Source organism: Anabrus simplex, chromosome 1 (assembly GCF_040414725.1).
Source record: "Anabrus simplex isolate iqAnaSimp1 chromosome 1, ASM4041472v1, whole genome shotgun sequence".
NCBI lineage: Eukaryota > Metazoa > Arthropoda > Insecta > Orthoptera > Tettigoniidae > Anabrus > Anabrus simplex.
In genome coordinates, this window is record NC_090265.1 from 483291383 (window position 1) to 483314212 (window position 22830).

At 42.4% G+C, this 22830-nt stretch overlaps 1 protein-coding gene across 1 annotated transcript in view; it reads right to left on the minus strand.

Moving 5' to 3' along the window:
- The window catches only part of LOC136867486 (protein maelstrom), a 156144-nt gene that overhangs the window by 133120 nt on the left and 194 nt on the right, over positions 1-22830 (minus strand). The gene's annotated exons all lie outside the window — the stretch shown is intronic.

The following is a 22830-nucleotide window of genomic DNA, read 5'->3' on the forward strand; positions in this document are numbered from 1 at the left end:
GTAGGAAACGGCAGTTAAGTCCAAGTGACGGTTCAATTTGATACCAGCGAAGTGCATTTTGTGATAGCCGACCTCACGATCAAAATACAATCTGACACACGGCCAATACTTAATTATCGTAAATTGAATTCTATTCTGTATCTTTACGAGACGAAAATATCCCTGACTGGAAACATTGCCGGTGTGAAAATGAATTTTATTAGAATGGGAGTTTAGCTTGCTTAGGTTGGTGAGAAGTTACTTCACTGGATAGTTCGCGGTGATACCTGTTTGGAGTGTTGAGATGGCAGGTCAGTTGGAACCTCACACTCGAGTTATGGCGTGAATATCGTGATGGTAGTGATTATTGTTTTAGTGATGTTACGTAATATCAAACGAAATTTGAGTTTATATTTATTTAGCGAACTTCACCGCAAGTATTTAAATTGTAATGAGGAAGAGATTAAACTATTCGAACATGTTGTTTAATTTCGATTTCACGCTTTCTTGTAGGGAATAGACAGTCATATTTTCAAACTCGAGTTCATTTTTGTAGCGAATTTCACTTCATGTGGTCGAGTTTCAACGAGGATCAGATTTAAATATCCGGACATTGTGTCAAAGTTTCGATTTCGCCTGGCAGTATGAATGATGTGTAGATACCATAACGTTGGCTCAACGACAAATTTAGGATGTCGCGTGTATTCTAGTACTTGCTTGTTCAAAGGGGCCTAACAGCTAGGTCATCGGCCCTGTATTATAGTCATTTAAGGATGAGTAGACACTGTAACGTTGACTCAACGACAGGATTAGGACGCCGTCTGTACATAACCAAGCCATAGGTGAGGCATTTTTGCGATTCGACTTGAACAATGTTAGTGTTTGTAGTAGTGGATGGGAGTGTGAAAGATATTAGCAGGTGCTATTTAAGCCATGTTTTGGCATCATTCTTACTAGCCGGAAGCTGTTCTCATAATAGCGTTGATTCAGTAGCTGCATGAATGTAAGGGTTGTCCCACATGGAAACCTGGTTAACGAATACTGATCACTACTACTTAGCCGCGTGTGTTCAAGTTCTATGAACTTTCGTTTATATTTGTTTCTCTCTTTACTTTCAAATTTATTGTTCGGGTGTCTGGTATATTATGCTAGTGCATAGCCGGCTACAGTTACAAGCCGGAGTCATGTAAGCTGGACAACGTCAATGGAGGCCAGGGTGAAAGCGTGGGATCTATCCGTGTATGTTGATGTCTCGTCAACTTCGTCTCGTGTTTCGTTTAATTTTTTACGGATAGGTTCGAGTATATATAACAAGATAAGTGATAGAACAAGCATGCATAGAGCCTATTATCGAAATAATGTGAAGGCTAAGCAGGGCTGAGTAGCTTGGACTGTAGAGCTGGCTTTCTAAGCTCAGCTCAGTCGGTGGTATTTGAAGGTGCTCAAATACGTCAACCTCGTGTCGGTAAATTTACTGGCACGTTTAAGAACCTCTCCGGGACAAAATTCCGGCATATCGGCGTCTTCCAAAACCGTAAAAGTAGTTGGAGGGAGGTTAAATCAATAACGTTATTATTTGTGAAGGTGCAGACTGAATTTGGCGTACTAATAAAATGTTTCGTGTACCGGTATTTGCACATGCCAAGAAAATATTTTGTTTCCACGTATCGTAACAACTATAGAATTAAAAAAGATTTTGTTACCTCGTTTAGTTTTCATCCAGACGTGGAATTAAACAAAAATAGATTTGTCATTTTAAACGTGTTAATTATTGGGAACCTGGGAAAGATTCAGTCGTGTGCATAAAACATGTCACACACGAAAGTTTTTCAACAGGGGATAAAATTTGTGATAGTAAAGTCAACGTAACTATACTACCACCTAAACCTAATGAGCTTCTCCCTGATGTACGTCCAATTACTTTTTCCAAATTTGCCAAAATACTTGTCATCGAAAAATGTTTTTAAAAAAATATCCTCAAGGTAGGAGCCTGGAAATGTAGAGTAGGGTAAACAAGAAGATGGATGATATGCCAAATGCAACCCATTTACTAAAACTTTACCACCGGGCGAGTTGGCCGTGCGCGTAGAGGCGCGCGGCTGTGAGCTTGCATCCGGGAGATAGTAGGTTCGAATCCCACTATCGGCAGCCCTGAAAATGGTTTTCCGTGGTTTCCCATTTTCACACCAGGCAAATGCTGGGGCTGTACCTTAATTAAGGCCACGGCCGCTTCCTTCCAACTCCTAGGCCTTTCCTATCCTATCGTCGCCATAAGACCTATCTGTGTCGGTGCGACGTAAAGCCCCTAGCAAAAAAAAAAAACTTTACCAAGATATGAATGTCACTGTATACGTCATCAGGTATTGGTAAAAGAAATGACATGTTTAGCAGATGGTAAAATAACAAAGTGGTCTCAACTAACTGCATATTTATTAAATTATATAGGGACCACTTCTTGTAGTGTTTTTATTAAAATGCTTCACAATATCATAGAGTATCGTGAGGTAAGCAGTGAAAGAACAGTCTTTGTCTTGCCTCATATTTTTAAGGGAACAATTCGAACTTCGCACTAAAAGGGCCGGGCTGAGTGGGTTCAGACGGTTGAGGCGCTGGTCTTCTGACACCAACTTGGCAGTTTCGATCCTGGCTCAGTCCGGTAGTATTTGAAGGTGCGCAAATACGTTAGCCTCGTGTCGGTAGATTTACTGGCATGTAAAATAACTCTCGAGGGACTAAATTCCGGCACCTCGGCGTCTCCAAAAATCATGAAAGTAGTTAGTGGGACGTAAGCAAATTATTATGATTATTATTATTTGCACTGAAAGGAAGATGAGTTAGGCCCTATTCAAAAGTTTCGTTTGGAACTGTGAAAGCAAAGTATTTAGTGTCAAGAAAGTATCAAAGTGATAACTTAGAAAGATGTTTTAGTCAGTACTTATACGAGTATCTTATTGGTCGTAACTACAATGTTACTGCACTTAAAGAAAGTGATGGTGACGATGCTTGTTGTTTTAAGGGGCCTAACATCTAGGTCATCGGCCCCTGATGGTACGAAATGAGACGAAATGCAATGACAAAATCAAAATCAAAAATCCTCCACTGACCAGAATTCAAAGCGTGAGGACGAAAAATGAACGGATGGATATGAATTTAAAACAATCAGTGGAGCCGACCCGCAATGCCTCAGTCTCAGAAACTAACGGAAAACAATAGTAATACTGACCAAGGGACTGCTTCTATAGCTCAATACTGAATCGAGGATGCTTGCAAGCTAAAGGGGTCCAAAATATAGGTTATCGGCCTCTCATAATGGTACTTATCGCTTGGAAAGTAGAACCATGGTATTTGTCATGGTGCGGTACTAATCAAAAGTATCGTAGACTCGCGGTATTCCACACATTATGGTACTACTAACAGGTTATGAAATTCGCACATGTAATACAGACCTATGGTGTTCCGCATGTAGCGGCGCCATTTACAGGCAACGCAAACCTATGGTTTTCATCACATAAGCGTACTAACCACAGGGACTCGTACTCTCCCGTTGTGTTCCTTATATAGTGGATACTAATCATAGGCAAGCCAGAACCCTGGTGTCGCTCGTATAGTGCTACTAATCACAGGTACCGTAAAAGCCTGACTGCGCGGTGCTTCCTGCGTGCTACTAATCACAAACCTATTTGGTACCTAACATAGCGCAAGTAATAGCGACCCATGGTGTTCCCCGCGTGGTGGTACTAATCACAAGTAGTTTCATGGTTCTAATCCAATCATCCCTTGGTCACCCCTTTTAGTTGCCTCTTACGACAGGCAGAGGATACCGTGGGTGTATTCTTCGTCTGCGTCCCCCACCCACAGGGGGTTGTGTGTTTGGTCCGCGAGAGGTATTTTATTTCCCTCATGTCCACCAGCAAGCCGGTTAGGACCCCCCTATCCGCCACCTGGGACGCGCCACGTGGGAGTATCACCTCTCCCCCTGCTACGCCAGCGTATTAAGTTCGTGGCCTAGAAAGTGAGATGAAAATTAGAATTAAGGGTGTTCTAGGGTTGCGGTGGTGGTGGTGATGGTATGGAAAAGTGAGGTTTGGCTGTAGCCAATTAGAAATGTTTGATTCCATCAAGACAGATATTACTGGGCTCAATATGGAAATAATAAACACGTTATACTCACTTTTATCATGTAAACATTTTTGGTGGGCATTTTGAGATGTCAGGGATAATATGCTGTAGATTTCTGAGTATACCCTACACTAAGGACAATGTCCAGAAGGGTAAGCTGTGACACTACCGGGCGAGTTTGCCGTGGTGTTAGGAGCGCGCATCTGTGAGCTCGCATCCGGGAGATAGTGGGTTCGAACCCCACTGTCGGCAGCCCTGAAGATGGTTTTCCGTGGTTTCCCATTTTCACACCCGGCACGGCCACGGCCGTTTCTTTCCCATTCCTAGGCCTATCCTGTCCCATCATCGCCATAAGACATACTTGTGTCGGTGAGACGTTAAGCAAAATAGCAAGAAAAACATTGTGTTGTGTGTGTCTGCAGAACAGTGGTATACGAAGACCATCTGGAGGATTGTGAACATTATAAAGAACTTCTGTTCTCTCTATCCTGAGCTGCTTTAGGAAGGGTTCTAGTTTTAACGCGGTCATTGTGGGCGTGGTAATAATGGTGCGATAGATTGTTTATTGTCTACATTTCCCAATGTCGTGTAAAGTGCTGAAAGCAGATGAACATGAGTTATAGTATGTCTCTCTATTATTCGTACAGGCTTCAATTTCTTATCAAGTCTCGTATATTCACATTAACGATTGAATGAGTGAAATAAAACGTACATTACGGGTAAAAACATGGTTTGTCAATGACAATTCGTTAGTGGAAACCATACTTATTTACATACAGGCAGGAAAAATTTGATATTAATGTGCCGGCATCGACAATCGGGTGTGTCACTTGTATTCGTACACATGGACAGGATGATGCCCACCGTTTGGTTGCGATGCACGGAAAAGTCTCAGTGACGGCATACGACTGGTCAAGTGCAATTGTCTGCACCTAGTGTATCTGTGGTGGACATCGGTAGGAGTGCAGATTTGAGTACGGAGCTCAAGAACACTATACTTAAACTGGCACTTAAAGGACTTTCATTACGGAAGATTGAAGAGCTGGTCAATAGAACACATTCTACGGTGCAATATGTGGTTGATACATGTAAATACAAAGGCACTATTAAGAACACGCCAAGGAAACCCAAGAGGAAGTGTTTAACTGAAAGGAAAGAACGGCTTGTTGTTCGGCTTATAAAGTCAGATTCCAAATTAAGTGCACCAGTATAGAGGCAACTCATGGAGGAACTAACTGGAAAGAAAATCAGTCTCCAGCATCCGTCGGATCCTGTATCGGCATGGGTACTATGGAAAAATCCCTCGGAAAAGGCCATATGTAAGTATTAAAAACAGACGGCTTATGCTGACATTCGCTAAGGAGCGTATAAATAAGGAGAAAGAATTCTGGAATGATGTTATCTGGTCTTATGAGACAAAAATAAACCTTTCTTGGGTCAGGTAGCATCCACAGAATATGGAAAATAATTGGTACGGACAATGATGTGGCGAATACACTCCGAACTGTAAAATACGGTGGTGGGTCTGTAATGTTTTGGGGCTGTATGTCAGCCAGAGATGTGGGTAACATACATTTCATCGACGGAATAATGAACAAGGAGGGCTATAATGCAATCTCGTGGGCAAACGTGAAGCAGAGTGCCGAAAATATAGGGATGCCACCTGTTTATACTGTATATTCCAGCATAATAATGACCTAAAACACACTGCTGATATTAAAAGACATGGTTGATCTGGAACCTTCCTAAGCAGCTTAGAACACCTTTCCACTCCGGATTAAAATCCCATCGAACATCTTTGGGCTACGTTGAAGAGAAATCTCCGTAGGCAACGTATGCGTACGAAGGAGGAACTTAAAAGTGTGATTCTTCAGGAATGGCAGAAAATCAGCCCTGACATGTGCAAGAAATTAGTGTATTCTACGCGGCGACGATGTCAGGCAATTAAAACGTCTTGGGGACATTCCACTAGACACTGACATGTTCCAGGAACCCTTTATTTTTTTGTTCATTTCAAGTGTTCAGTTTGCTTGTACGAATAGGAATGACAAGATTATGGGCGCGCTTTTCTTTATTAGAAGCTGTATGTTTGGTTAACATGATTGCAGAAAGATACAGTAGATATATGTTTTCTGAAGGCTTTGTTGAATGTATGTTCAGTGAATAAAATCCTTTTCTGTTTATTTTTTCTGGCAGTGCGTTGAAGTACTAAATCAAACAGCCCGTACGAATAGAATGGGTACATACTGTATGTCAGCAGTGAGGCTAAAAACACTAAGCGGAGGAAGCTGTCAACGCTCCACAATAATTGAGCTTGTGAGTACTGTTCTTAAAGTGTTTTGTTTTTGTTCATGTAAAATGTGTATTTCTAACTTCAGTGAATGCATTTATTGATGTGTGTGTTTCTTAGTACCATTTTACGAAGAGTGTGCATTTATCATAATCATCGTGTTGGTCTAAATGCAGTGAATATGGGTGAAGTCATTAAAAAACGGACACACCCCCTTTTCTCTCGGCCTCCACTTGACAGATAGATACAGCGTTGCCAAGCGTACCTTACAGCTTTTAACTGTAGATGGCTCTGTGATAGTGTCGTGTGTTGACACTTCGTTGATTTATGCAAGACCGACTCCAGGAGCGTTGCCTACGAGATATACAGGGTGTTAGGTGTATACGTGCAGATATTTATTGTAGCAATAGAGAACGATGTGACGAACCACTATATATCAAACTTTTAGTAATCCTCGGAAGTTATTTTCGAGAGCAAAGGGGTACGATGTTTTTAGAATAGGTAGTATGCCTTGTTCTTGTGAATGAATAGCTTTCCTTTGATAACAGGCAAGTCACGCGCCATCCCTGCCAAACTGGTTTCTGTTCTGTTTATGTTTAAGAGCAAATGTACTACTGTGACAGCTGAGCGCTCCCTATTCCATGCCACGAGATGTTACGTAATATACTTGCCAAACTGGTTTTATGTTTACGAGCAACTGACCTACGGTAACAGCTGAAGGCTACCAGTCTACAACATGTTACGTTACATTATCGCCAGACTGGTTTGTTGTTGTTAGTATTTAGTTTCCGTCTTAGGGGTTTCAGACAACACTAGTTATCGGTTTCGGACCCTGGAGATGTATTGAATTCTAAGCGTTAATACTGGTTCATTTGCTGTTACGTCCTTTAGGGGATAGGGATATCTGTGGTCGTCAGCACTGTGGTCTAGTGAGTATGGAAATGACCTGAAAACCTGTGCCGGTGCGCGACCTGTACGAGCGTGTGATATAATTATTGGTTGGGATACGTACGCCGGGACGTGAAATGCGGTACGATCCCCGTTGTGCATTGCGTAAAGGTAGAAGAAGGAAGACAGTTCCTTGCGCCAACGAACAAATGCATGGCATAGGATATCCATATGAGTAGAATCAGAATTGAATTATCGAAGCACATCGAACGTTTTGTTTCAAACGAAAAATGGACATATTATACAACTAAGTAAATTAAACGTACCTACATTTCGTGCTTCCTGCCTGGTTGAGTGGCTAAAACGGTTGAGGTGCCAGCCTTTTGACTCCAACTTCGCATGTTCGAACCTGGCCCCGTGCAGTGGTATTTGAAGGTGCTCAAATACGTCAGCCTCGTGTCGGTATATTTACTGGTTACACCGAGCTCGATAGCTGCAGTCGCTTAAGTGCTACCAGTATCCAGTATTCGGGAGATAGTGGGTTCGTACCCCACTGTCGGTAGCCCTGAAGATGGTTTTCCGTGGTTTCCCATTTTCACACGAGGCAAATGCTGGGGCTGTACCTTAATTAAGGCCATGGTTGCTTCCTTCCCACTCCTAACCCTTACCTGCCCCGTCATCGCTATAATACCTATCTGTGTCGGTGCGACGTAAAGCAACTTGTCATTCGAGCCAAGACACCACTGTGGTTCAGAATATCCTCTGGTGCTTAAACATACGTTCACGGAGGTCATCCGAAGTGGTTACCTCAGTTCGGTATACTTTGTTTCTCATGTCCCCCCAGGCATAACAATCCACTGGAATAAGGCTGGCCAATTGATAGTTCCACATCGTCCTGTCTACCGTTGAGGAAATGTCTGCACCATCGTGTAAAATCCACGTGGTTCGGCGTAGTCGAAGCGACACGTCCTCTGAAAGCTCCAGTAACATACTGTATCTACTGTACAGGAGCAAGATAACATTAATAAAAAAGATGTAACCGATCTCCAACTACACCCATCCTGATATTTATTAGAGCCGGTGCTGGAAAACTGCCTTGTCCTATTGAATGGGGATATTCCACAGCTCATGAGTGGGATATAGTGGGTTCCAACCCCTCTGTCGGCAGCCCTAAAGGTGGTTTACCGTGGTTTTCCATGTTCACACCAGGCAAATGCTGGGGCTGTAACGTCATGAATGCCACGATCGCTTCCTTTCCCGTCCCATCGTCACCATAAGGAAAGCTACACCGATCAAATTTATGCAAGTAAGGTGATTGGTACCGGTCTGAGTGTCTGAGACCGTTGAGGTCCTTATCTTCCCACCTCCAACTTGGCAGGTTCAATCTTGGCTCAGTCTGATGATATTTGATGGGGCACACATACGTCAGTCTCGTGTCGTAGAAATACTGGCACGTAAATGAACTCCTGCGATATGAAATTTCGTCACCTCAGCGTCTCAGAAAACGGTATAAATAGTATGTGGGACGTAAAGCAAAATAACGCTAATAAAAAGACGATTGGTCAAAGAGACAGACTTCCCACTGCATCCATCCAGATATTAATTGAGAGCCGGTGCTAGAGGTTGCCTTGGTATACTAAATATTAAACACTCCTTCTATAAAAATTGCCTCATGTGTCACTAATACACTTGACAGAAATTCTGGATTGAGTGCTTGATCAATTAACCAGCGGCAGAAATCCACTCTTAAATCATCACCGAGCTTGATAGTAGCAGTCGCCAAAGTTCGAACAGTATCCAATATTCGGGATGTACTGGCTTCGAATCCCTCTGTCGGCAGCTTTAAAGATGATTTTCCGTGGTTTTTCATGTTCACACCAGGCAAATGCTAGGGCTGTACCTTAATTAAGACCACGGTTGCTTCCTTCCCGATCCTAGTCCTTAGTTATATCTGTCGCCATAAAACCTATCTGTGTCGGTGCGACGCACCGATACAGATAGGTCTTATAGGACGATGGGATAGCAAAGGCCTAGGAGTTGGAAGGAGGCGGCCGTGGCCTTAATTAAGGTACAGCCCTAGCATTTGCCTGGTGTAAAATGCGAAACCACGGAAAACCATCTTCTGGGCTGCCGAGAGTGGGATTCGAACCCATTATCTCCGGGATGCAAGCTCTCAGCCATGCGTCTCTAACCGCACGGCCAACTCGCCCGGTAATAATAATAATAATAATAATAATAATAATAATAATAATAATAATAATAATAATATTTTTTGCTGCCGGGCAGAGTGGCTCAGACGGTTGAGGCGCTGGCCTTCTGACCCCAACTTGCCAGGCTCGATCTTGGCTCAGTCCGATGGTATTCGAAGATGCTCAAATAAGTCAGCCTCATGTCGGTAGATTTACTGGCGCGTAAAAAGAACTCCTGCGAGACTAAATTACAGCACCTCAGCGCCTCCAGAAACAGTAAGAGTAGTTAGTGGGACGTAAAGCAAATAACATTACCGGTATTATTATTAACAAGTCATTAGGAGCTGAAAGGCAGGGAAGAAAATAGTAAAATATGCGTGGTGTAGGAGGAAACAAAATGAAATGTACTTCACCCGTGCCTACATCGCTCGCAGTAGTTTACTACAGGATAGTATGCGTAAGACCAGAACCAGGTCTCTTTGCGATGAGTCAGGTGTACCTTCGTATTGTGGTTAGCACTAGAGGACAAAGTGTGACAAACAGGTTTTGTGTATAAACATCAAACATGCACATCAACAGACACACACACGCAATGTACCCAAACCAGTACAGTGTAGAACAGGGCCATCCAAACAGCGCTCCCCGAGCGCTAGCGCTCTGGCCGCGCTCCAAGCCAGTGCTCCGAGCGCTTTGAGGGAAGGTAGTTTCGGTAGTGGTGGGAGGAGCTTGGCTAGCTGAGCGAGCGGTCTGCCCGCCGGGCCGAAGAGAGCAGCCGATTTTTTAGTGTGCCACTGAGATTTTATGTTTAAAAAAACACAATTTGTAACGGCACTACAGTGCCAACCACAGGGATTATTACGGTGATTTGACAGACGCCAGTCGCTAATCGAAGTTGGAAGAATTGAAAGAAAATTTCAAGCAGCACTGTTCTGTAGATATTATTGTTTTAATTTTTAAATGCTTGTTTACAAACGGGAATAAATAAATGATTGAATTATCTGAAGAACACTAAAGTTGTGACTTGCCGTATTTTTGTCTGACAGGAGATTGAGGAGAGTGAGGTTGGTGGACCCACTTTACGAACAAGCTACAAATGTTCGTCGCAAATTGCCAAAGCTGGGAAACCCTTCGCGGAAGGGAATGTAATCAAGGAGTGCCTAATGGACGCGGCGGCATATATTTGTCCTATGGAGCTAGTTGAGAAATTTCACAAAATCTCTCTTTCTCCTCACACTGTACCTCGCAGAATAGACAATATGGCCGTTGATATGGAACAACAATTAATGGAGAATGCAGCAAATTTTGTATCCTTTTCCATCGCCCTCGATGAATCAACCTACATTGCAGACACAGCTCAGATCGTTATTTTCATTCGAGGGTGGATGACGATATTCGGCTCACCGAGGATTTCCTAGACTTGGTAGCTCTCAAAGACACCACTACCGGTTTCGATATTTTCCAAGCAGTGGAGTGTGTTTTTGAGTCAATGGGATTAAAATGGGAGCGGTTCACGAGTGTAACGACGGATGGAGCTCCTGCATTACGTAGTCTACGCACGGGGCTCCTCAGCTATGTAAAATTAAAAATGACAGAGCGGTACTACCCTAATGGCGGCGATCCAGTGCTTGATACACCGGGAGGCAATCTGTGCAAAAGTCGCCAAACTTAAAGACGTAATCGGAACAGTTGTGCGAGTGGTAAATTTTATTCGATCCCATGGACTCACGCACCGTCAATTCAAAGAGTACCGGGCGAGTTGGCCGTGCACTTAGGGGCGCACAGCTGTGAGCTGGCATTCGGGAGATAGTGGGTTCGAAGCCCACTGTTGGCAGCCCTGAAGATGGTTTTCCGTGGTTTCCCATTTTCACACCGGGCAAATGCTGGGGCTGAACCTTAATTAGTACCTTAAAGGCCACGGCCGCTTCCTTCCCATTCCTGGGCCTTTCTTGTCCCATCGTCGCCATAAGACCTACCTGTGTCGGTTTGACGTAAAGCAAATAGCAACAAAAAAAGTCAAAGAGTTCTTGGATGACATCGAAGTGGAGTATCCGGATATCCCGTACCATGCAGAAGTAAGATGGCTGAGCAAGGCGAAGGTGCTTCATCGAGTTTTTTGCTTGCGGAATGCAACAGATACCTTTTATGACATGAAACGGCGGCCCGAAATTATTTTGCGTAATCCTAAGTGGATGGCGGACTGGGCCTTTTTAAGTGACATTACTGTCCATCTGAATACCTTGAACACTTCGCTTACCGAGCTCGATAGCTGCAGTCGCTTAAGTGCGACCAGTATCCAGTATTCGGGAGATAGTAGGTTCGAACCCCTCTGTCGGTAGCCCTGAAGATTGTTTTCCGTGGTTTCCCATTTTCACACAAATTTTGGGGCTGTACCTTAATTAAGGCCACGGCCGCTTCCTTCCCATTCCTAGCCCTTTCCTGCCCCATCGTTGCCATAAAGACATATCTGTGTTGGTGCGACGTAAAGCCAATAGCAAAAAAAAAAAAAATCGCTTCAGGGCGAAAAGCACAATATCTGCTATTTGGTGGAAGAAATTCAAGAGTTCAAATGAAAATTGATTTTGTGAGAAAACCAGTTGCGTGCAAGGAACACAGGACATTTTCCATTGGTTGAAGCAGTGAAATAGGTGTCGACATTGATGAGTACTTGCAGGCAATTCGCTAATTACAAGAAGAGTTTGAAAAGAGATTTTCAGAATTATCAGAACCCCAAGCGGTGTTAGATGCAATTGTTCGAACATTTTCTCTTAGTGCAGACAGTGCTCCACAGCTATTTCAATTAGAGTAGCTTGAACTGCAGTGCAATGTTCGTCTTAAAGACCGCTTTTTAATGTCACGAAGTTTGGAAGAATTTTATAGTGGCTTTCCGCAAGAAGAATACCCCCTTTTATACAAACATGCATGTAAAGTTCTATCAATGTTCGGCTCAACGTACATTTGTGAGCGTTTATTTTCGGTTCTTAAGCTTACCAAAAGTAAACACCGTGCAACGATGAGCGTTAGAAACTCGCGTAATTGTTTAAGAATATTGGTATAATATTGGTAAAATTTTGTTGAATTTTCCTCTCAGGTATGTTCAAATTTCAGTTTTGAATAAATCGCATTACTGTATTCTTTACTTAACACTTGATTTCGTTTCCTGCATATCCCATACATCGGAGTACCTTTCGATTTGTTTATGCGGTATATTTGTTATGGCAAAACAGCCCTATGAATATGATGTCAACAAACCCACAAAAGCCGTCGGACGCACGACTGTACGTACGTATCTAGTTAGCGCGGTCCGAACATCGTCTGTCTCAGGTCTCCTCGCTGCCACACTGTAGTGGTGGTAGGGGAAGGAGCGCTAGTCTGACTGCCCAGTGCTCCCCGAGCGCGGGCGCGCTCTCGGAGCGCAATAGCTGGATGGCCCTGGTGTAGAATGAAGAACTGCCATGCTGTGTTCAAGGTCAATATCTAGCGTTTTAACAAGCACGTCTTCCGTGTGTTGTGTTCAGCTTGCGCCACGTACAAGGCAATCGCGAACTGAAACTCCAGATTTATAATTTTTGTTACCGGTAGGCCTACTTCAATTTTTCTGCTCGGATTTATGAGAATATCGAACTATCGAGACTCAAAATACTACATCGATTGAGAACTGAACTCCCAACTCAATACGCTGCAGAAATGGTGTAACATCTGACATACCAATGTGAAACACGTAGACATCTGACATACCAATGTGAAACACGTAGCAATTGTTCAAGTGACCTCCCTGGACTACTCTGCAGGCTTCACTTCTCCGTACCCGGCGAGTTGGCCATACGGTTAGGAGCGCACAGCTGTGAGCTCGCATCCGGGAGATTGGGGCTTCGAACCCCAATGTCGGCAGCCCTGAAGATGGTTTTCCGTGGTTTCCCAAGTTCACACCAGGCATTGCGGGGGTTGAACCTTAATTAAGGCAACGACCACTTTCTTACCATTCCTAGGCCTTTCTTGTCCGATTGTCGCCATAAGACCTCTCTGTGTTGGTGCGACGTAAAGCAACTAACAAAAGAAAATCACTTCTCCGAATCCAGTCTTCCGTAATATCCATTGGAGATCTGGCGGGCCAGTTGATGGGTCCATGTCGTCCTATTCGCCATAGACCAAAGGACTGATCCAAATGATCACGCAGTAAGCGGCTTATATCAGGTGGTGGACCATCGTGTAAAAACCACATGTTTCGGCGTAGTCGAAACGGAGCGTCCTCTGAAAGCTCTAATAACGTACCTATGAGGAACTCCAGGTAAGATACCCCTATGAACTGTGCAGGTAAGATGATGATAATAATGTCATTGGCTTTACGTCCCACTAACTACTTTTCACGGTTTTCGGAGACGCGGATTTGCAGGAATTTAGTACCATAGGAGTTCTTCACGTACCAGTAAATCTACTGACACAAGGCTGACGTATTTTTGAGCACCTTGTCAAGACTGGACTCAGAAGGCCAGTGCCTCAACCGTCTGAGCCACTCATCCCGGCAAGATGATTGGTGCAGCACTGCGTAAAGTGCTGGCCTTCTGAACCCAACTTGGGAGGCTTGGTCTTGGCTCAGTCCGGTGGTATTTGAAGGTGCTCAAATACGTCAGTCTCGTGTCTGTAGATTTGTTTGCATTAAAAAATACTGCGATAAAAAAATTCTGGCATTTCAGCGTCTCCGAAAACCGTGCAAATTAGTTAGTGGAACGTAAAGATATTATTATTATTATTATTATTATTATTATTATTATTATTAGTAGTAGTAGTAGTAGTAGTAGTAGTAGTAGTAATATTATTTTTACGGAAGTTCTAATTAAACGGGTCCATTACAGTCATCATTTTACCTATCGGTACTTACTGTTCAGTAATAAGCCTTCCGTCCGCCTCTGTGGTGCAGTGGTTAGTGTGATTAGCTGCCACCCCCGAAGCTCGGGTTCGATTTCCAGCTCTGACAAGAAATTTGAAAAGTGGTACGAGGGCTGGAACGGGCTCCACTTAGCCTCGGGAGGTCAAATGAGTAGAGGTGGTCCGATTCCCAACTCAGCCATCCTGAAAGTTGTTTCCCGTAGTTCCCCCTTCTCCAGGCAAATGCCGGGATGGTACCTAACTTAAGGCCACGGCCGCTTCCTTCCCTCTTCCTTGTCTATCCTTTCCAATCTTCCCATACCCCCGCAAGGCCCCTGTTCAGCATAGCAGGTGAGGCCGCCTGGGTGAGGTACTGGTCATTCTCCCCAGTTGTATCCCCGATCCAATGTCTCACGCTCCAGGACACTACCCTTGAGGCGGTAGAGGTAGGATCCCTTGCTGAGTCCCATGAAAAACCAACCCTGGAGGGTAAACAGATTAGGAAAAAGAAGAATAAGCCTTCTATTAGAAATGCCCGGCGGCAATTCCACAGTAGGTCTTTTTCCTTCGAGCAATGTTCACGATGGATGCAACTACGGTTTTTGAAATTTGTCTCATTAATAACAATTTCACTGAATACTTATAGCCTTTTCTTTCAGTGTCCACCGTCCTTTCAATGACCTAAAAAGTTTATGAATAAGCATAGACAACCCGCATTGTCTATTGTCAGAAATTCATCGTAGACTGTCGCAATAACAGCACAGAAATGTTGCGCCCATATTTCATTTACTTATTAACCATTTCCTTTCATTTTGTCAGCTTGGATCACTGAGTAATGCCATTGACGTCTTAAAAATCGTACACAAATACAAAACACTTGATTCGCACGTATGTGCTTGTACGGATCTTCGACGTCACTGTAAGGATTCTGTGTACTTTTCACACAGAGTACCCTACACCGGTTTTCGAGTACAGCAAGTGACCTGGCACGTGGGTCATCCTCTTCTACTTGCCAAGCCTTTAGGGGAAGTGCACAACAACATGTGTTGGCCTGCGATAAGAAACAGGTTCAACAAGCTCTATACTCTGCTACTGTACTTCCGCTACCAGTGGACAGAATGACATCACCGGCGTATCCTGCTACGGCCGTTCAAAACACATTAGGTCCTGAAATATTTGGCTCAGTTATGGGCAAACTAATAGGACAAGGTAAAAAGTACATAGCATATATTATGAGATGTATTTTTCTTAGCCGACTAGCTTAATATCTGCACGTATACACCTAACACCCTGTATAACGCCGGGAAATGTACCGATAGAAATGCGGGTCGCAGGTAGTTTTACGAACGTCCGCTAGAGGTCTCGACATCGTGCTATGCTGCTCGCGCGAAATACATTCACTTAATAGTACATGTTGGTTTTTAAAGACGTAAAAATCTACAAATAATGAAGTTAGGACCACCTAAATGTGATTTCGAGTGATTGGATGTAAAGTAAAGCACATTTAAATGGTATTTGGAATTATTTTAGGCGAAGTCAAGTGCAATAAATGATAAAATTAATACATTAAAAATGTCTTACCATTATCACTGCTCATATCACTCACATTTTTAAGATCTTCCAACTTAAAGGCTTTGTCCTGAAGTTCTTTTCCAAGTCATGAGCATCTGTAATTGTATGAGCTTCATTGTCGAGTATTGCTTTTAAAAGTTTTCTAATGAGAGTTGCAATCAGTACTCTCTGATCACACACGTCACATTTGAGTGCCTCAAATGAACTTTGGAACAACAAAAACGTTAAGTTTTAAAACTAAATTCGTATTTCCCAGATAACGTAATGGGTGACCCGTAAAATTCAACATATTTTGCAGGAAGTAAACAATTTTTTTGAGGGGGTAGCGTAATGCTCCACGATCTTTCATCCTAATGAGGCACATCAATGGACTGTCAGTAGTGGCCGAGAATATCTGTCCCAGGCATGATTCACAGTTGGAATTTTCTTCCGCAACTCGAACAAGATAACCACATATCATGGCCAAGGAAGACAACTCCAGAGTGACAGGTTTTTCTGAAAAGGCATGATGTCATTCTTAATATCAATAGCATCTAAGATAATATAAAACTACCGCGCGAGTTGACCGTGCGGTTAGGAGCGCGCAGCTGTGACCTTGCATCCGGGAGATAGTGGGTTCGAATCCCACTGTCGGCAGCCCTAAAGATGGTTTTCCGTGGTTTCCCATTTTCACACCAGGCAAATGCTGGGGCTGTACCTCAATTAAAGCCACTGCCGCTTCCTTCCCACCTAGCCCTTTCCTATCCATCTGTGTCAGTGGGACGTAAAACCAATATCAACAACTTTAAGATATTTTAGGCCTATTAAAAATACTGCGTATGAAAGAAAATACAATAATCGTGAATTTATTAGCTAGCTTACCTTCGAGCGTCTCAACAAGTAGATAGGCCTATTTCCACAACTGTTGCTGATCAGGATTACGATTACAGTATACTCTGGGCTTGATAGCCATTTCATCTATGATAAGGGATCCTAACGTTTCCTCCACGCATGTCAAATTCATGGCTTTGTAATTAAGGTTTTCTTTAATGAGGTGGTGATTATTGTTTTAAGAGGAAGTAGGCAACCATCCTCTGAAAAATGAAAACCTACAACCCGTTTTCCAGTCATTGACCGGGTCAGGGATGTAATGAATGAATCATATATAGGCTATTAGTACGATGGGGTCGCCACTCCCAAAGCGATTCATTAACGATTGATAGATGCTATGAAATGAGAATGGAGAGCGTTGCTGGAATTAATGATGACAGGGAAAACCGGAGTGCCTGGAAGAAAAACCTGTCCCGCCTCCGCTTTGTCCAGCACAAATCTCACATGGAGTGACCGGAATTTGAACCACGGTATCCAGCGGTGAGAGGCCGACGCGCTGCCGTCTGAGCCACGGAGGCTCTGCAACCATCCTCTATATAACACTAATCTGAGGGAAAAAATGAACGGATCCGATACTTCGAAAAATGAAGATATCGGCGAAAGGAAGACAAGGACCACGTGAAAATGAGACTCCCTAGGCCTGGGGAACCTAATGCCGTCGGGGTCGGAAAAAAACAAGAGTTGACCAAGAGAGGTCGGATAGGTTAGATGAAAGTGAGGAGCCTAGCACAAGTAAGTGGAAGCAATGCCAAGACTCACCTAAGGGCGCCGTGATCGCTAACACACGCTCCAAAGTTCAGAGCCCCTGGGGCCCCTTTTAGTCGCCTCTTACGACAGGCTGGCGATACCGTGGGTGTTATTCTACCACCCCCACCCACAGGGGGATCTTTAATGAGAGATGTTATTCAAGTTTCCTTCCATTCGAAAAGCCAACATAGGCCTAATTCTTAAGTGTCTTTTGATACGGTAGTCGGAGGCAGTGAAGTGTTCTAATGAATCTTTATGGGTTACAGATTCATTTAAAATGTAAATTACAGACTCTGTAAATTACGACCAAAGCGAACCTAATCCCCCCCCCCCCCCGTCTGGATGTAGCAATTATCCACTTCTCCTTTAAAACTGGATCGGCTGGAAAATTGAAAATTCAGATTGTTCTCTTTTTTTTTTTTTTTTTACTAATTGGACTTACAGTACGATATACTATATTTTATAGTGTATATGAAATTTACTTGGAGTTCATTTGAACACTAACAGTAAGTGAAATCTATAAATAAACGTATTAAAAACACTTTTCTCCATATGTTAATACACTACAGCACGTGCAAACTATAGCAAGATGTCGGTACTGCGAACCTGGTTGGGGACAGTTTTTATGCTCAGAACTAGCGCACACTTCCCGGCCTTGTATATTTCGTAGGCAACGCCAGGAGTCGGTCTTGATTTATGTAGGATTTATACTACGATTGCGGTTTAGATTCGTCACCTGTTAATATATTTTATTTTCATTTTTCGTTATTCACATTATTTATATGAGACGTTGATCTACCGATCACTTGTAGTTTGGTTTAATGGGACAAGTGTAGGTAGACAGATTTGTAATTGTAGTCGTGGTTATAGAAAATGTGAAAGATTTCTTGTTGTTTATTTTATATTGTGGACTTGTCTTTTAACGAATTTAACGACGTAACTGTTTCATAACCTGAAAGTTGGTTTAGGAACATATTTAAGTTCTTTAACTTAAGTGTTTGGCGTTTCTTCTAAATGCATAATGAATTAATGCTTTTCCTGCATTTCGCAGTTTTGTTCCTTCAGAACGATGTAACGTAAGATCCCATCGTATCAAGTGTTATAGGTTCCTTCTGAACATCTGTTTGGGGTGATGCATGTTTCAGTATCGGGATTCCTCTGTAACTTAAGGGTGTCACGAGATGACAATACTTGGTGGAATTTTATTTTTGATTGTGACCATTGTTGTTAACTTGTAATGAACGCCATGCTTTCAAGTAATATTTCGTAACCTATCCAAAGCAACTGATAGTCGATTTGGTTCGATTAAGGATCCATTCGGGGGTTGTTCCAATGTCCGATAGGATAGTCGACTGGTGGATAACCTTAATTAAATGTAAATCTGGAATTCTACTTGTTGAAGGTCAGATTTTCCACGGATCGTGTGGTTAACTCTCAGTTATTCGTTTGGATCAATGTTGCCCGATTTTCAGGTTCTTATTCTCGTTTTCTTGGTTTTTGCTGTCCACGAATTTTACATTGCGTTTTCATTCTTTGGAAGACAATTATAAACAATTTCAATATAACTTTACCACTGACGTTATGCATTGTGACTGCGTTATAAGATGTAAACAAAATTTAACTGCCATTTCTTGCATATTTAATAAAAAATGATCGTGATTTACATTGAATAAATATTTTAGTAAGCACATTTTTGTTCCCCATTTGAAGTAGTTATGCTCTCCTCTGAACCGTATCGTTTGGTCGATGAAGTGACAGGAAAAAAAAAAAAAAAAAAAACTCGCATCGACCCCAAGATCCAAGATCGATTAAGGATCCATTCCGGGGTGTTCCAATATCCGATAGGACAGTCGACTGTTGGATAACCTTAATTAAATGTAAATCTGGAATTCTACTTGTTGAAGGTCAGATTTTCCACGAGGCAGACGACCAACGATAGGACGGTAAGTTCAAGGGTTCAATAAGATGTAGTGTTGGCTACTGAATGCATGATTCGAAGCAGTGTATCGATTCATTCAAGTGTCCGAGTGAATCGATTCACAGCTCACGGCACACGATTCAGCTTATTCCCAGCGGACAGTGCTGAGTGGCTCACTCACAGGACGTTGACGGGGAGCCGAGCTTCCGCTGTAGCGAGACAGTGAATCATGGCACATCGAAAGAATCGTGAACGAGCGCGGCTCAGTGAGACACAAGATACATACGGCTCCTTATCGGCACACTGGACAGTGGACACTGGCGGAGAGCCGGGCTTCCTCTGAAGCAATACATACAGAGCCATACACTGAAAGAATCGTACGCTAAATGGACTCCCGAGCTCAACTCATTTGAAAATAATACCCACTTGCATTCACTGTCCTCTTCTTACAGGGAGGTTTAAATAATAGATGGATTTATTTTCAGTGTTAAAAAGGTAGTCAAAACATAATTCTAAAGTAGGTAGTAAGTAGGTAGGCTATTAGGTTATACTATTTATTAGTTTAATGAATCTTAGTATTATAACTTAGTTGACATTTGACAATTAAACTCGAGTCTAGCCTGCCCTATGAGTCATGCTCATGACCACTCAAAAGTACCTGTTTTATATTGGGAAGAACGGCTCAGTATTATCTCAGTCCGTATGTCACATCGTTGCACAAGACTTCAATAATATGTGGACAGTTAAAGTGAGCCGACTGACGCAATAACTTAACCAACAGTATGTTGAATCAGAAAACCAGTGGACTACTGTACATCTCGGGTAGCCTATACACAATATGACGATTTAAAAAAATCCTCTGCTGATAGAAAAATATAGTACATATTTTCAAAAATGACTTAGCGAGTTGGACGTGCGGTTTGTATCGCGTAGCTATGCGCTTGCATTCGGGGGATGGTGGGTTCGAATCCTACCGTCGGCAGCCGTTAAGATGGTTTTCCGTAGTTTCCCCATTTTTACACCAGGAAATCCTGGGACTGTACCTTAATTAAGGCCATGGCTGCTACCTTCCTATTCCAGGACCTTTCCCATCCTGCGTCGCCGGAAACCTTCGATGTATTAAGAGTGACTAGCATTTTTTTTCTAAGAAAGGAGTTCATAGTGTGAAGACCAGATGGCAGCAGCGAGCAATGAATGCTGTTGCTGCTGTCTTGCCATTACATACTACACAGATGCAATAGGAGCGGTGAATCGGATCACTGTATCGATTCAGTAACGTGAACGGAATCAAATGAATCGAATGTCCCATCACTACCTAGTACTGCAGCTCTGTCTCCAAGCTACAGGAAATGCACTGGCCTACACTTGGTCATCCCCCTTACAGCCCAGACTTATCACCCTGCGATTTCCATTTGTTCGGACCGCTTAAGAAGCTCTAGGAGGGCAACGATATAAAGATGACGAGAGTGTGGAAGACTTCGTGCGCAGCTGGCTGGTGACACGACCCTGTTCTTTTTACGATGAAGGGATCAAAAAGCTGCCCATACGCTGGGGCAAATGCTTTACCAAAGCAGGAAATTATGTGGAAAAATAAATTGTAATTGCCTTGTGTTTTTCAAAAAATGAATTTAAATAAATGAAATCCCGTTTATATTTGATCCCCCGTAAACAATTTTTACGTTGTTAGTTTCTTTAAAAAATGTTGGGTATAATTGACGACTACTACTACCACCACTACTACTACTACGTATACTCAGGATCAACCTGCCTCGAATCACACGGACATTGTGTTTTCATAAATGCACCGGGATAATAGCTTTGGTACAGATATTGCAGGCAATTTTTATGACCGGTTATAAACTACGGTAATCCCTATCCTAAGCGAATTATCTGTTCTCAAAACTGAACGAAATAACTCCTGTGTTGCAGATGTCAGTGATCAATTAGCTGGGAAGTACACCTAATATCCACAAGTTCTCATTGCAGCGTGTTAAGGATTTGTTTCAAAACCCGAGAGCTGTGATTCTTTTCAAAGTAATAGCCGTACGTGCTTAAATGTTAAAAGATAAATGACTTGATTAATTTTGGTTTTAAGAAATGTCACACTGATAGTATGACGCAACAAATAGTGATTCATCCACCTCAAGTCCAGGATAAGTTAAACAACTAGCACTCAGGAGATTACGCCAAACTTATGTTAGTTTTATGTACGAACTTAAAAAAAAAAACTGGAAATTGATTTTAGAGTAAATTCATTGGGACTAGGCCCTCGTATCATAGAAAATGAATCTACTGGGCTGCGGTCTCTCATTGCTTGATAACCGCTGCTCTACAGTACCTACAAACATGCCTGGTAAATAGAACGCGATATCCCTTGGGTTTTCAACGTGTTTATGGCAGGCGAACCAAAGACGGGATAGGGAAGTTTGTGTTCTTAAAATAAATAAAATTATAGTATTGGTTACATAATTACAGCTTTAGTGTCCCTGTTTTGAGGATAACGTACATATGAACGAACAGCTGCTCTTAGAAAAGCAAATGATAAAGTCAAGAGTTGAATTTCATTGATAATGATGGAAATGGACTGGGCACGAGAACATAATACAGTATATTGTGTTTAATTGTTATTACACTAACGGAAGTTTTGCATTCAGAGATGTTATAGACAACGAAATTTTGTCTTTATGCCTTAATACCACTATGCTGATTCTCTGCTCGCGGTCAATTTTCACAAAACAATGGATACAAATAAATTAGAAGATATTTGGAAAGGAATTCCTGGCATTAGTATTTATATGTTGATCGTCAACGGCATTGCATACAGTATTTGCACGGATGTCGTCACACGATATTTCAGCACATACTGCGATGACACCAACCGACAGCATTATTTTATTTCTTTTAAAACATAAAACTTCCTAGCCTGTCTTTAGTTCACTTGTCACAAGCAAGTATTTACAAGAAATGCTGTACGTACTATTGAGTACCAGGGGTCATAACAAGGTAACAGCTTGCACCAGCGAACGCAGTCGGATGTGGTAAGACGAGTGCTCGCTCTGAGCCACTAGAGCAACAAGTTGAAGTATTGGATAGTTCAAAAGGCAACACAATAGCCCGGTGTATGAATTAATTACATGCCTGAATCGTAATAATACGAACCTGTGAATGTCAGCAATTACTATAGATTTTTTTTTTTTTAAGAAACGTAGTGCCAAAATCTCCATCATTAATAATTCCACGGGAAATATAATATATATTTCTTTAATAGATTATAAGTTACCTCCGTGTAACATCTTAGGTGAATAACTGTATATTGGACGCTTCCTTACCAAGCGGGTAGGTTTTAAGATACTGTATCATCAGTAGGCTATTTAGGGTACTTTAGTAGAAACAGC